This window comes from Schistocerca serialis, chromosome 4 (assembly GCF_023864345.2).
Source record: "Schistocerca serialis cubense isolate TAMUIC-IGC-003099 chromosome 4, iqSchSeri2.2, whole genome shotgun sequence".
Classification (NCBI taxonomy): domain Eukaryota; kingdom Metazoa; phylum Arthropoda; class Insecta; order Orthoptera; family Acrididae; genus Schistocerca; species Schistocerca serialis.
This window is the reverse complement of record NC_064641.1, coordinates 53166491-53181763: the sequence shown is the minus strand read 5'-3', so window position 1 is coordinate 53181763 and position 15273 is coordinate 53166491.

Below are 15273 nucleotides of genomic sequence, written 5' to 3'. Positions count from 1 at the left end.
TGAGTTCTGGATTTTGTGTGGTGGCAGGAGGGAGTTTTGGAGGGTGGGGTAAGTGTAGTAGGTCTACAAGACAGGGTTTGTCAGCTATGAGGGGACATGATGGAGGTTTGGAGGACGTTGTAAAGGTGGTGGACAGTGGTATTCTAAGGTGGGAGTAGGAAGTGAGCAGGGTGCAGAGCTTTTTGAGGTGGTGGTGTGCATATTGTTCAAGTTTTTACAGGGCAAGAGTTTCAATGTGTGTTATGGGTTCCAGGAATTTGGGATTGCATAGCAGGTGAATTTTGCGAATGGAGAAAAGGTGCTGCAAGGAAGTTTGGGCTTGGTTGATATGGTTTTGCAAGACTATGTTAGTGAGGGCTAATGATTGGCAGAATCTTAACAGGTGGAGGTCATTGTGGAAGGAGAGGTGGCAGCTGGAAAGGGGTAATTTGATGGTAAGGCCATTAGGGGGGATTCCATGAGCCAGGCAACAACACAGGAACAGTATGTGGGACTGGGATCTGGCTAGGGATAAGGAAACTTTTCTTTATTGACACAGATGGAAGGAGTAAGGATCCATGGTGGTGTAAAAATGCAAAAAATTATGTAAATAATGTAGAATTAAGTCCAAAAAATTTTGCAAAAATACACTCAAATACGTGTGAAAATTCATGAAGAGGACGACATGGATGCAAAAGGCGGAGACAAGATGAAACCTGATGGAATCAACAATAGCAAAAGGCAAAACCTCACTAAAATTGGCGAGAAGTCACAGGGATCAAAGTAAAGAATAACTTTTAAAAAATGTATATTACTGTGGGTACCGGTAGCAGGTCTGAGGGTGGATAAATGTGAAGAAGGGGGCAGCAGATGTGATTGGATGGTGGAATTAGTGGGTGCAAACTGGGATAGAATGGAGAAAGTGTGCGGGGGTGGGGGGTGGGGGTGGGGGGGGGGGGGGGGAGGGGTTCGTAAGCTAGACTTATGAAAATTGGTATTTTGTTTCTCAGTCAGATTTAAAGAAATATGTGTTTCAACATTTTTGAAAATTTAACACTATGGGGGTGAAATGGTGGATGCGAAACGTCCCCTTAGAAAAATTATACATGACTGTGCTTAAACTGACACACAATATTTTTAGCGCAATGCAATCTGACTTTCAATAATCCCTACAAAAGAATGGCCCTGACTAACATTAACCTATACCTTTCACAAATCACTTACCTCACAAAAATCTTGGTTACTCAAACTACTGCAATACAGCAAGTGTCACTACTGCCAGCTAAATAAAAGATCTAAACTACGGAAGGCACTAACTACGGATAGGCATAGTTAGCAAATGAAAGATTTTGATAGAGAACAAACAATGTATTTACCTTAATAGTGTTGAAAAGTCATAATATATATATAGCAGTTCATGACATCCAGTCTTACAAATTTCAAAACTCCGCCATCTCTCTCCCCACATCCACTACTGCTGGCGGCTCACCTCCATCTGCGCAACGCTACGCGCTGTTCACATCCAGCTGCCGCTGCCCAACACTACAATGGCAGACAACAATGCAAACTAGCCACAGACTGCACACAGCACAGCCAGTGATTTTCATACAGAGCGCTACGTAACGTTGCCAATAAGAAAACATAAACAGCCTACTTACATAGCCCCCATGCTCCCCACAAAAAATTTTACAAATTTTTTTTGGGCACTGGCCAATATATATTTGTTAAAATTTTTTTCACAATTACAATAACAAAGAAATCAAATGCACACACTTATTGATACAATGTTGGTCAAAAGCTAAAATTTTCTCACAGTCCATAAAGACAGTCCTGATCATCCACCACAGTAAAATTGCAGTGTTTTTTTTTTTTTTTCTCAAAGTCTGAGCAGTAAAAGAAAATGCACACGGAAGTAGTGGATTTCCATGCAGTCTTGAAGAAGTAGTGTTGTCCTTCCAACGGAAAGACCGTGCTGACTCTTGACATGCAGACAGGTATTGGTCCACAACAGAGCAAACCCACAGCAGAGTCAGTCGAAATTTTGAAGAGTATTGGTAGGTAGGTCATCACAGAGCAGACCCACTGTAATCCTGGTAGAGATTATGGTATTGGTGGGCTACCAGAGGTGCAGACCCACTGCAGTCCTTGTAGAAATAATGGTATTGGTGGATCATCAAAGATACAGACCCACTGTAGTCCTTGTAGAGACAGCCAGCAACCATCTGTTGCGACTGTGCAGGTGCACAATCACCATCGAAGAGTCTTGCGGACAATATAGTAAGTCCATAAACCACCACTTGTGCACTCACAATTGTTTTTTTTTTTAATTGTCCTTAGAACCAGCAATGCTGTTATCCAGTCCCTTGCTGAATTATTAACACACGTGCAAACACTATGAGTCCCTACTTCTCACATATTGTCCATATACTATGACCAACAGAAACGTGTGCAGTGAAACGTAACTTACAAGTTACTTAATTTGATGAACTGGTATCAATTACAATTTTATAACATAAGAATACAATAACAAAGGTACAAAATACATAATTAAAAACATAATAACACAGATAACATTTGTAGTAATAGGGGCTTTACAAAAGAATAGAAATAAACATATACATCAGTGTTACAGGAATTATGACATAAGTAAATACATAAAAGATCAGAATAACTTTTGAAACATCAACTTCACACATGAGCATTAAAACAAAACAGAATAAATAATGTCTAAACATCTTTACAAAGTAAATAACATATTATCAGAAAAATTCTACAACATAACTCTCATCAGAGAAACACATAAAGACAGGAAGAACACAAATACCCAAGGGTACACAAACACATTGTGGGATAGGTTTGTTTTACTGCAGTATTTTGCAAACAAAACTTTCTTTACTTCTCGGAGATCTCCCTTCGTTCTTCATTATTTCCAAAAAGTCCTATCTATACCTGCTTTCTGTACTTTTTTCGTATAACTTCTCAATGCATTTCTTCCAATGCATCGCAACTCATTCTCTTATATAGTCTACCCCCTCTTAAGCTAACTTAAATCTACTGAGTTCAGATGCTAAACTAAAGGACAAGGCAATGCAGCAGCACAAAACAATTAATACAAACAGCAATGAAAAAAAAGGAAATTGTCAAAGCAAGCTGCAGTAAATCTAAATTACCAAGCAATGCAACATTACAATTAATATGAGCCAATGTGCAGCAACAAGAAAAATAAATCAGTAGTAAAACTAGCTTAACAGAGTAATACAAAGTGAAATTTAGTAGCACTATGCCTGGTAAACAGCAGCAGCAAATGCAATAACTTATATCTAAACATGACAAAGCTCAAGCAGAAAAATATTACAGTAAAGACAACAATGCAGATAAGGGAAATGTCTATTCACATCTTAATGTCTATGTCATTAAAGTGGTGCACCACAAAAACTTATTCTACAAAAGAAATTACCAAGTACTTGAAAAGAAAATTATGTATGCAGTTCCTGTGAAGGGATATGTCTTTTTGTGCTCCCTCATTTTTTTTGGAAGAATCACAAAATTATTGTTTACTGGATCTGTAGACAGAAAATATCTATATTAGTACATCTATAAAATTTTATTTTAACCAATGCTGCAGTGCAGCTAGAAACTAGATATTAAACAAAATAGGCAAAGCAAGACGTGAAACGCCATTCACTAGCCATATGGCGTCTCCAAAGGCAAAAGAATCTCTCAACTGGAAAGACAATAAATGTAAAATGTTTCTCATCATTTCATTAGGCATTTCAGTAAATATCATAAATTAAGAGCTCCACAGTGTAATCATATGTTTTCAAGTTTGAGTGTGTCGTATTTGCGATGCTTTCTACAAAGGAATGTCAATAGCGAGAATAATGGCCCCTTTTTCTTTTTTTTCACCTGTGCCTCTGAAAGGCACACACTAATGGCTTTTTTTCAGGTGACTGTCGCGCAGCTGCCCACGTAATGCGTCGTGCCCACGACGCATTACGTGGAGGTCACTTAACTTTCTTCCTGAAATATTTACAACACCAGTTTCCACTACAGTGGCAGTCTCATATACAAAATTTCACGGGTCGAGAATTTGCGTGGCAAATGTGTAGAAACAAAATCGTATGAATGTAACAGTGTCCAAATAATTTTCGCCGGCATTGTGATACATTCACGCATTTACACACATATCATAACTCTTAAAGTACGATTCTTGGTTTCCAACATCCTTTTTCACAAGTCAGAGTCCCTAACCACTATTCATTACTCCTTACCTTATTACACATATACATATTCGTCGACACATCAATCTTGCGACGACACTTCAATATTTCATCATAATAAATACATAGCATAATCAAATTCCTCATATAGCATCAGCTTATTGATCATAAACATACCTCAACAGCATAATACACATTGTCATCGTAATAATAACAACATAACACCTCAGTCAAATCTCAAAAACGTCGTAGCTTTCTGCAATAATGTCAAAACCTAAAAAAAATTCTCTGCTCATTTCAATAGTGTCATCTACCTCAAACGTACTTTAAAAATCATGATCTCATACCAAATACATAATTCAAAGCTCTCATAGTATCACAATGGTTCTGAAAAAATATGAACAGTTCACAAAGTACAGACAAAATACAGTTTCATAAGTGTGAAGTTATCCAACTGTGTAATTGTGTAAACATGTGTCACTGATGTAGTAAAAAAATAATTGTCTCTCTCAGTTAAATGATCAGATAGCTGTGTAATTGTGTGTTAGAGAAATATGGTACCAATGTGTAAAGTTGTATAAGCAAATACCATATTAGCTAGGGCTCCTTGTGCTTGCCAAACACATGGTACACAAAGTAGGCATGTACCCCCTGAGGATTAATGTAATTATACCCTCAGGTGTTACAGATTACAGCAATGGAATGAAATGTATCATGGAAAACCTTTGTATCATTGTACTTCAAATATCTTTAAAAATAAATGTTTTAAGTACAAAATCAATCACTCAAATACGTGTACTGTAGCGCTTAACTGTGCGTCTTGTTGTACGATAATCTCTGTGGAAGTGTCGTAGTTATTGTCCTCCGAAAGCTAAGTTCCGCAAAAGTCAATGTACTTACCTCATGATAAACCAAGGTGAAATGCTTTGCGTATAGATATCTTAGTTATTACGCTTATTGCCATGATGAAGAAAGTACTGTGCTGTAACGTATTGTTGTGCTACGGAAAAGGCAGTCTCATGGTAGCTATACCACAAAAGTTACTACTAAAACATGTTTTACTTTCCAGAATAATACAGATAAACTGTGCAGATATGAAACAGAAACACCGCAAAAGCAACATTGTATATTGTCACTCATTAGTAGCGTCGTGATACAATCGTGTAGCTGTCACATAAACTAACCACTGTGTCATCTGGTATCTCACAGAAAGTACTTTAAATCCAGAATGTATTTTCAAGTAAACCAAAATGTTGCATTAAAATCTCATTAGCAGTACCAGTATATGTTCTAAGTATGTAAGCCTTATAGACGTTACGTAATCGTGCAACTAACAAGGAAGAATGTACACACACAATAATACTGTGACGTCTGTTCACTATAACAATGCATTCGTAATTTCTGTTTAAATAAGTTCTCTTGGTTCTTGATTGGATATTTAACTTCAAACATTGTTGCATGGTAACAGTTTCTAAGTCTGACAATGCATACTAGAAATGTGAAGTGAAAAGTTTTATGGCAAAGACAAAGTTAAAAAGTAGATTATCTTTCAATAAACGGTTTTACATGTGAAATGTGGTGTAAACCTTTACTCTTCCTAGTACGCAGAGTTTCAGCTCCAGTGGAATTATCATGTGGTATATGGTACATCGGTAAAGAATGCTAAAATTTTTCTCAAGGTTAGCGTCTATGTAATTTTTCCCTGAGCCAGCCGGCGCACGTGGCTGCCTGCGGTGCGAGTCATTGTCTGTCTCTTTGTTGGCGCGCGTCGTTATTGGGATTAGGAGACCTAACTTCTACAAATTCACCTTGCCGAGAGGGCCCTGCTCAGTTTGAATCCCACCAGTTCTGATGCGACTCAGCTCTGTCGTTACGATCATATCGTCTGTCGTCATGTCGGTAGATTCCGTAGTTTCTTCCTTGTCCGTCACGTGGTGGAGAATTTCTCCCTGAATCGTAACTGTGCATCGAACTGTTGCGTCTGAAGTTATTCTGTCTCCCTTGATAATAATTGTTTTGGTTCCCATATTGTCTGTTTCCATGGTTATCTCTATCATATTCATTACTACGGAAATGCGATCTTCCTCTGTAACTATTGTTACTCTGCCAGTGGTTGTCATATGAGTGGTGTCTGTTTTGGTCACAATTTGCGTTGTAAGAATAGACTTGTTGTGTCCAGTTATTGTTTCTGTCGTCACGTAATTGTGACGGATGTGACCTGTAGTGATTGTTTTCCTGTTTTCGCGTCCCGCGACTGTCTGTGTCAATTTCTAATTCTTGTAAGAGCCCCTGAAAAGCTTCAATATCGTCTTTGCAACATCCTGCCAAAATAATATGTCGTAAATGTTCAGGTAATTTGATTAAGCAAATGCGGATGAGTTCTGAGGGGCTGTATGGGTTTGACAGGTACTGATTCTTGTGCAACATGTCTTCAAAATATTTCACAAGACTGGAAAATTCAGATTGTTTGAAATGTTTCATCATTATGATGCTGTGTTTTACTCGGTCTTGTGTAGCTTGAGACCAATATGCTGAGAGGAAGGCATGGTAAAATTCTCCTTCACTGTGACAATCGTGAATGACCAATCGCATTCTTACAGCTGGTTCATTCTCTAAATAGCCACACATAAATTCTAATCTGTGCTCTAATGACCAGTTGGGAGGAAAACAATGAGAGAATTGATGGAACCATGCTTGTGGATGAATGTCATTGCCAGAATTCTTAAATGTTTTAAATTTACGTGTAGTAATGAACAGCTTATAGTCAAAATCATCATGTCGGCGAGTCGCATATCGGTCATTGTTACATCGTGTCGGCGGTTCCATCTCAAAATTCGGTGCACCTTGCCAATTTCTTTCATAATTTCTGAAATGCCCTGTGTTATTATTTTGTGGCTTTTCCGTATTTCTAAGTTCCTCTTCCCGTGTTGGAGTGCGAGTGTCCTCTGAAATATGTAATTTTTGTACTTCCCGAATTTCGCTTTTGTATTGCGTATTAATTTGATTCTGATTTTGTTTGAATTTCTTAATTTGTTCATACTCTTCTGTGTCAGTGATGGCTACAGGTCTTGTGTCATTCAGATCATCATCTACCTTTACAGATAAGTTAGTGAACTGATCCGATAGTGTACTTATTTCCTCAGTGTGTTTTTCTGAACCAAGTTTCAGAGTGTCCATTTGTGTTGAAATCGTATCTACTGTGTTCTTTAAGTTTTCCTGAGTTTTTGCAAGTAGCGTAACTGAATCAATAGATGCAGCTGAGTCAATTTTAGCCCACAAGGTCTCATGATTTTCATGAACAATGGTATGCAGTTCCTTTATGGCTGCTTCATGATTCTGTAATGCATATTCATGCCTTGAAAAAATAGGTTGAAAATGCTCACAAATTTGTGTTTTTACATCATTACAGACTTTTTGACATTTCGATTCAATGTTATGTAACTCAGCAGTTAAATCTTCACGTGTTTGTTCAAGCGTGGTGTGAAGATTTTGTTCCATTGCTTCTAACTGTTGCTGTGTTTGTCTCTGGTGTTGTTCCATTGTGTCTAACTTTTGAAGATTTTGTCCCATTTGTTTCTGATTTTGTTCAAGCGTTGTGTCTAACTTTTGTAGCCTTTGTTCCATTTGTTGCATTAACTGTAATAACAATGCACTGGTGTCTGAAATATGTTCCTCAGTGCTTTTCGGCAGTGAAGTTGCACCGGCAACATTCACATTTTGACAAGCAGAAAATGTGTCTTGACTTATTTGAGAAAACGGTGAGAACCCAAAACCTGAATCTACAGTATTTTCAAGATTGTGCCCTGTCATTTCGGATTCCTGAGGCGAACTGTTGCTGACCGATCGATCGATAATGCTTAGCTGTTCACTAATTGTTTCACTGTCTACATCATTATTTGCCTCCCGCTCCATTTCCTTATGCACAATTACCAAATTACTACTTTGAACATTAGTTAATTCATTACTCGGTGGCGCTAACACACTGCTTTCGTCTTCACTGTCATTTCTCAGTTTACTTTGGAGCCTAGTGTTATGTTTTTCACACGCCATTATTGTCACAATATTTCACACGACAACACAGAAAAGCACAATTTGAAGAGCAAAATAAGAAAACACATTAACATAGCACTGAAAATAATATCTAGTTAATTGCAAGCGCAGCTGCAAAATACTTGGTGCAAATCTACATGCATGCCACAACTGTTTTACTGTACAACAATGAAAGACTGCAACTTCAAAGGAGATTCTATCTACAATTACGCGCTAGCAATAAACAATAGCTATACTAATTACACAAACCAGAAGGAAAAAATCAGAAGATTCCAGTGAGGTATCCTCGGCTAAGGGTTGACATATGAAACGTCCCCTTAGAAAAATTATACATGACTGTGCTTAAACTGACACACAATATTTTTAGCACAACACAATCTGACTTTCAATAATCCCTACAAAAGAATGGCCCTGACTAACATTAACCTATACCTTTCACAAATCACTTATCTCACAAAAATCTTGGTTACTCAAACTACTGCAATACAGCGAGTGCCACTACTGCCAGCTAAATAAAAGATCTAAACTACAGAAGGCACTAACTACAGATAGGCATAGTTAGCAAATGAAAGATTTTGATAGAGAACAAACAATGTATTTACCTTAATAGTGTTGAAAAGTCATAATATATATAGCAGTTCATGACATCCAGTCTTACAAATTTCAAAACTCCGCCATCTCTCTCCCCACATCCACCACTGCTGGCGGCTCACCTCCAACTGCGCAACACTATGCGCTGTTCACATCCAGCTGCCGCTGCCCAACACTACAATGGCAGACAACAATGCAAACTAGCCACAGACTGCACACAGCACAGCTAGTGATTTTCATACAGAGCGCTATGTAACGTTGCCAATAAGAAAACATAAACAGCCTACTTACATATGAAACATTTTTTTGAAAGTATGTCATTATTAAAGAACTACTAAAGTATTTTTAAAGCTACATCTATGAACATTGGTGTCTGACTTCTCAGTTACAAATAAAAAAAAGTACGTGTTTCAGTGCTTCTGAAAATTGAACCCCTAAGGAGGTGAAATAGTGGATGAGATTTTTTATGGAAATATTTTATTATGAAAGTATTTTTAAAGCAAAATCTATGAAAATTTAAATTTGGCTTCTCAGTTAGAAATAAAAAATATATATCTTTCTCTCTTTGTGGAAATTCAACCCCTATGGGTGTGAAATGGGGGCTGAAGGTTGTTATGGAAATATTTCATTGTGCAAGCATTTTTGAAGCTAAATCTATGACAATTTGTATTTGGCTTCTTTGTTAGAAATAAAACATATGAAAGTCACAATTTTGGAAATTCAATCCCTAAGGGGGTGAAATGTTTTATGAAAATTGCACTGTGAAAGCATTTTTAAAGCTAAATCTTTGAAAATTGCCGTTTGGCTTCTCAGTAAGAATCAGAAAAATACTTGTTTCATTGTTTTTGGATATTCAATCCTTTAGGGGGTGAAATAGGGTCAGACTGATTCACTGACTCATCACTGCTCAACTCAAACTGCTAAGGATAAAAACTTGAAGTATAAGAAGGGATTTTCTGAAATAGGAGATGAAAGGCTTTTATAAAGTATGTTGCTATTAACACTAGAACGGCGGAGCTTCTGACATTCCTAAAATGGCGGAAAGGGGTCATTTTGAACCCACATAAAATATTTTCATATTTGACATAAACAAGTACTTTTTTTAGTGTTTGTTAATGCATACTTTATTTCTAGTAATCGCAACAGTTATTTACAATTATAAATAATAATTTATTTGAACAACAATGTATCATAAAAATTTATTGTTGCTACTCCTAACAAGTTTCTTAACTATACATTTTAATTTATTAACTATTAACACAACCTTCCAGACATATTTAGTATATTTGGTCCATTTTACTATCACGTGTGTTCTCAAACAGCTTTACATTACTTTTCACTCAAGTCATTTGAAACTGCTAGACGCACTTAGCACAGGTGATTTCTGTTTGATATTGCAATTTCTCCACACACGGCTTAGAGATACTTTACAGAGTTTTTGCTGTTCTTGCTGCCTTTGCAGAGGCTGATTTGGCACTTCCTCTGCTTTCTAGGTTATTTCAGTCTCATATCCTCTTCCTTTGCCTGATGATCTTGCTCTTTTGTTCCCTTGAGTTCATTTGCCAGTTGAAGTAGGAACTTCTCCCTTTCCATTTTCTTGGTCATTGCTATGTTATAGATGACCCACGCATTTATTGCCACCATGTCCAGTATGTTGTACAAGACATGCATTGGCTATCTCCTACATGCAACCTTCATAGTAATTTACGCGACCATGTCCACCACGTACTTCGTCGCATTGTAGAATGTTATGGTTTCAGGTTTTTTCTTTCCTTCCTTACTTATCGCTACTTCAGCATGCAGCGTACTTAGAAGAATGACGTTTTTATTCTTCTTTCCTTGGTATACAGTCAAGGTGGAGTCTGTGTTGCCACTATTGTGCAGTATTGTGGTGGAGTGTATTTCAGCATTCAGCTTCCTTACTTCGTCGAGGATTTTACAGCAGGTCTTGTCCATTGTACTAACTAATGAAGTTTTCTTGTCTTTGAGTTTTTTAGCAAGCTGAAGAGACATAAAGAATTTGTCTGTGGTCACATTTCTTCCTTGATTTACAAATGGCTCCATGAGACGCAGAATGACTTACTCTCCAAGTGGATGTTTCTTTCTATGTGTGTTTTTGCTGAAGTATGGGAAAACATTACATATATACTTTGTTGTTACATCAACAGCCAACCAGAATTTGAGACCATATTTGTCTGGTTTGTTGCTCATGAATTGAGTAAACTTGCATCTTGCTTTGTTTGGTAACAGTTGCTCATCAATGGTTATTTTTCTTCACAGCGGTAAGTGCGAATACTGTTTTCAATGAACTTTCCCCAAATTTCAGATACAAGAGCGTATTTGTTGGCTGCCTGGCATTCAGTGCAGGTTGATTTTTCATAAAAATGGAGAAATCTGAGAAGCTCCTGAAATCCATCCCTCAGCTTAATGTTCTGGATAAAAGCAGGCCCCCAAGAGTGCGAGACCAGAGATCATCCATAGACATACCTTTTGTGCACAATACACCCCGATCATGCAAGATGGCCATCAGTTTCTCCAGTTCCTCAAGTGACAGAGTCCAGTCATTGTTTTTAGAACTTTTCAAGCATTGGAGATGTAGCACCAGGCATAAACAGTGGGACCTCTTCTCTCCTTCAGAACATCCACAGCTGACTGCCTTCTCCCACACAGTTCCATCCCTTGCAATCATCTTTGTAGAGACTTCCAACTGTACCTACTGTGGTGAAAGAGGTGATGATAGACGTATATCACCATCTGAATCCTTTTCCACTAATCACCCCTCGTTCACCATGCCTTCATCTTCACTTGTGTCAGGTACACAATCATCATCTTCATCAATGAAATCAATTTCTGATTCAACTTTGGAATTCTCTAAGAGATGTAACACTTCTTCATCTGAAAGCCCATACTGACGATACATGTTCAAAAACGTGTTTCATGGACAAAGACTGCCTGAGTGACACAACATAAGCTGTGGTGGACTGGAATGTGCTCATGTCAAGTTGCAACAATGACAGGCAACTGCTCTGCATTACTGCCCACTGTTGTCACTGTATTGTTGGATAATTCACTTCTATTCAGAAGAGAAATTACAATGGGGTCACATCGGTCCCTTCCACCATTCTAGGTATACTGAATGAAATGGCGAAGAAAATTAAAATATTTTGTTAATACTAAAACATCTTCAGGAAGAGGAGAAAAAATTAGAAAAATTCATATAATTTCATTAAATAAATTGGTATGACAATGAACGAAAAATGCATGACAGGGGTCATTCTGACCTCTTCCACCATTCTAGTGTTAAGGGAATTTTGATGTTAGAACTATGAAAACTGATATTTTGTTTTTTAGTCAGAAAATAATAAATACCAGTTTCAGCATTTTTGGAAATTCAACCACTAAGGGAGTGAAATAGTGGGTGGAAGTTTTTTTGAAAATAAATAATTACTAAAGAAGCACAAAAGGATTTTTAGGGCTACATCTATGACAATTGGTATTTGACTTCTCAGTTAAAAAAAAAAAAACAAAAAAACAAAAAAAAACATGTTTCAGGGTTTCTGGAAATTCTACCCCTAAGGGAGTGCAATAGGGGATGAAAATTTTTAAGAAAATATTTTCTTACATTAAAAATTTTAAAGCTGAATTTACGAAAATTGGTACTTCACTTCTCGTTAGACGTAAACAAATAATATTTGTTAGGGGATGAAAGTTGGTGTTGAAATATCTCCATAAGAACACAAAAGTCATGTTTAACAATAACTTTGGACTCCACCTACCAAATCACTTTTTAGTCAGAAGTACATTTGGCAAAGACCATGCTTATATTGCCTTAATTAGTGTGAAAAGCTTAGAAGGTGTTGCAGTGTGGGCACAACATAAAAATTCGATTAAATAAAAACAAAACAAAAAAAAAAGTCCCTGCATGCCATAAAGTCTATGTGAGTGAAGCAGCAGGCACTAAGCTAGTTGTATAGATAAAAATATCTTCTCACCAAGTTGTGTCATGGGAAAACACATATAAAACATACAAAAATGCTCAAGCTTTCAAAGCCAGTGCTTTCTCCTTCTGGCAGAAAAGTTGAAGGGAAAAGAAGAGAGATGAAGGAAAAGGGCTGGTGAGGTTTAGGACGAGAGGATTATGGAAAAGTTGCCCACACCCCGGGTTAGGGGAGACTTACCGGATAGACATGAAGGCAAGACTGATTTCTGTTACTGATTTCCACATGCTTCAACAGGTTCAGTGTTATTTACAAACTATCAGATAATGCTTTCTTTATGGTTCATCACACTGCAGAGCTTTCTTCTGACCAGCTTTCACTGATTTATTTTGACACCACTTTTTTTTTTTTTTTTTTTTTTTTTTTTCGTTCTCGCCACTTATCTTACTTCTATATGATACTTTCACATGTTTGTGAGTTTGTTTTTCACCAAACCACACTGTGGACTGTTAGTGCAATCTCTTGTATTATTTGATTTCCCATATACATTAGATTCTTTTTTCTCCAATGACTTTACCACTATGTGCCCTGTCTTTATGCCTTTGTTTTCGTGTCTTCTTCATGAACTTTCCCAGCAGCAATTTATTGTAGAATTTTTTTTTTTGGTATTATATTTTCCAGTTTTCTCACAAGAAATTTCTCTCTCTTTTCTGTCCACTTTTTGCTTCTTTTTAGCTCGTGTCTATTCTCATGATTTTCATTTGAATTTTTCTACATTTCTTTTTTTTTCAATTTTCCCATTATCCCCTTGCTTGACTTCTCTCATTTTCTTGCCTCTGATTCTCTTTAGCCACTGCCACAAACCCTCCTCTTACATCAATCAGTCTTTCCTTCGCATCCTGTCCAATAAATCTCCCTGACTCCAGGTTCTGGGTAACTTTTCCACAGCCCTCCCCATGTCCTAAACTTTACCAGTTCGTTTACTTCATCCTTCTTCCTTTCCCTTCAAACTTTTTGCCAGAAGACTGTAATCTACCCCTCCATCTTTTGCTGTTACAACTGTCTTTATGGTTAAGTCCTTTCATAAGAATCGAGAGGAGTAAGATTTACAATAAACTTTTTACTTATCTTCTTTTCTCAAGCTGTTGGCTCCAATTCTTCATGTCAAGGGTTCTGATTCTTGAAGCTGAAATTTTCATATTTTAGGTTCTCATGGTCCAATTTATCTAAATAAATTTGAAGATTATCTGTGTAGAATTTTTGTTTTTTCAATGTTTATTTGCGTTACATTTTACAATATCACACTGTCTTTTGAATTCTCATATTAACAAAACTAAAATTACAGTGTTCATCTTAAATGCAAAAACATGTCCAATCAAATCTGAGATGTGCCCACTATTACCTCACTCTGCGGTAATAACAATATTCCAAAGGGTTTACAACCTTTCTTGACAAATGAATTTGATTAGTTTATTATTATTATTTTATAAATGAATCCAGAAATAAACATAATAAACAGTTCTAGATTTTGTAATTAATAATAGCAATTTTAAGTGTGCCAAATATTTCGTGATTTCAAATGTTTCTAAAAAATTTTAACTGTACATTCAGAGCTACTACATATTAATCATAACAACGAAAATAAAGTAATTTCTTTTCATAGATTTTAGCTTGAAATATAACACATTGTGTAAAAAATCATATGAATTTTTTTAGAAAAAACAGTCAAGAAAATACTGACCTCTTCATAAGTCACAAAAAAATTTCTTGTATCGACTACTTCTGTTGAGGAAAAGTAATGCTAGAGGAGGATGTCCCTTTACAATATCCCCCTTGCAAAACTTGGAAACAACGTGTTTACAATATTTGGTTACCTGCTATAAGGTTTGCCAAATGGTATACAAAATGACGCCAAAAGATAGAATACAGATGTATAGAAAAGTATCTGATACATAACATATTACAGAAAACATCAGGAAAATATGTACTACACAAGTTATAATTTATACATATATCAGGACATGGCATTCAGATTTTCACATCTGTGGAACAGCCTGTCTCAAGACAGATGATACAAAATCAAAACTACAACATTACAACACTAAACTATAGAAATAAGTGCAGAGAAAACGTAAATTACTTGAATTACAAATTGCAGGTTTACATCTATAAAATCACACCTTCAAAAACTTCAAAAGAGAGAAAAAAAAATCAGAGCCTAAGCGTATAAAATCACACCTTCAAAAACTTCAAAAGAGAGAAAAAAAATCAGAGCCTAAGCGTATGATGAGTGAGTTGACTCAAAAAGATCACAACAATGGGTACAGACCAGAATAATATACTCAATCAAAAGTAGGAATACAGCACAAAATCAATCAGCCACATAAATCAATCACCCACATAAACCAGAGTATGCAAGGATATGTTGACTCATGAAAGGAGAAAATAATGAAAAAATATTAGGGCCTAAGATTACGATGTGGGGACCGACCCAG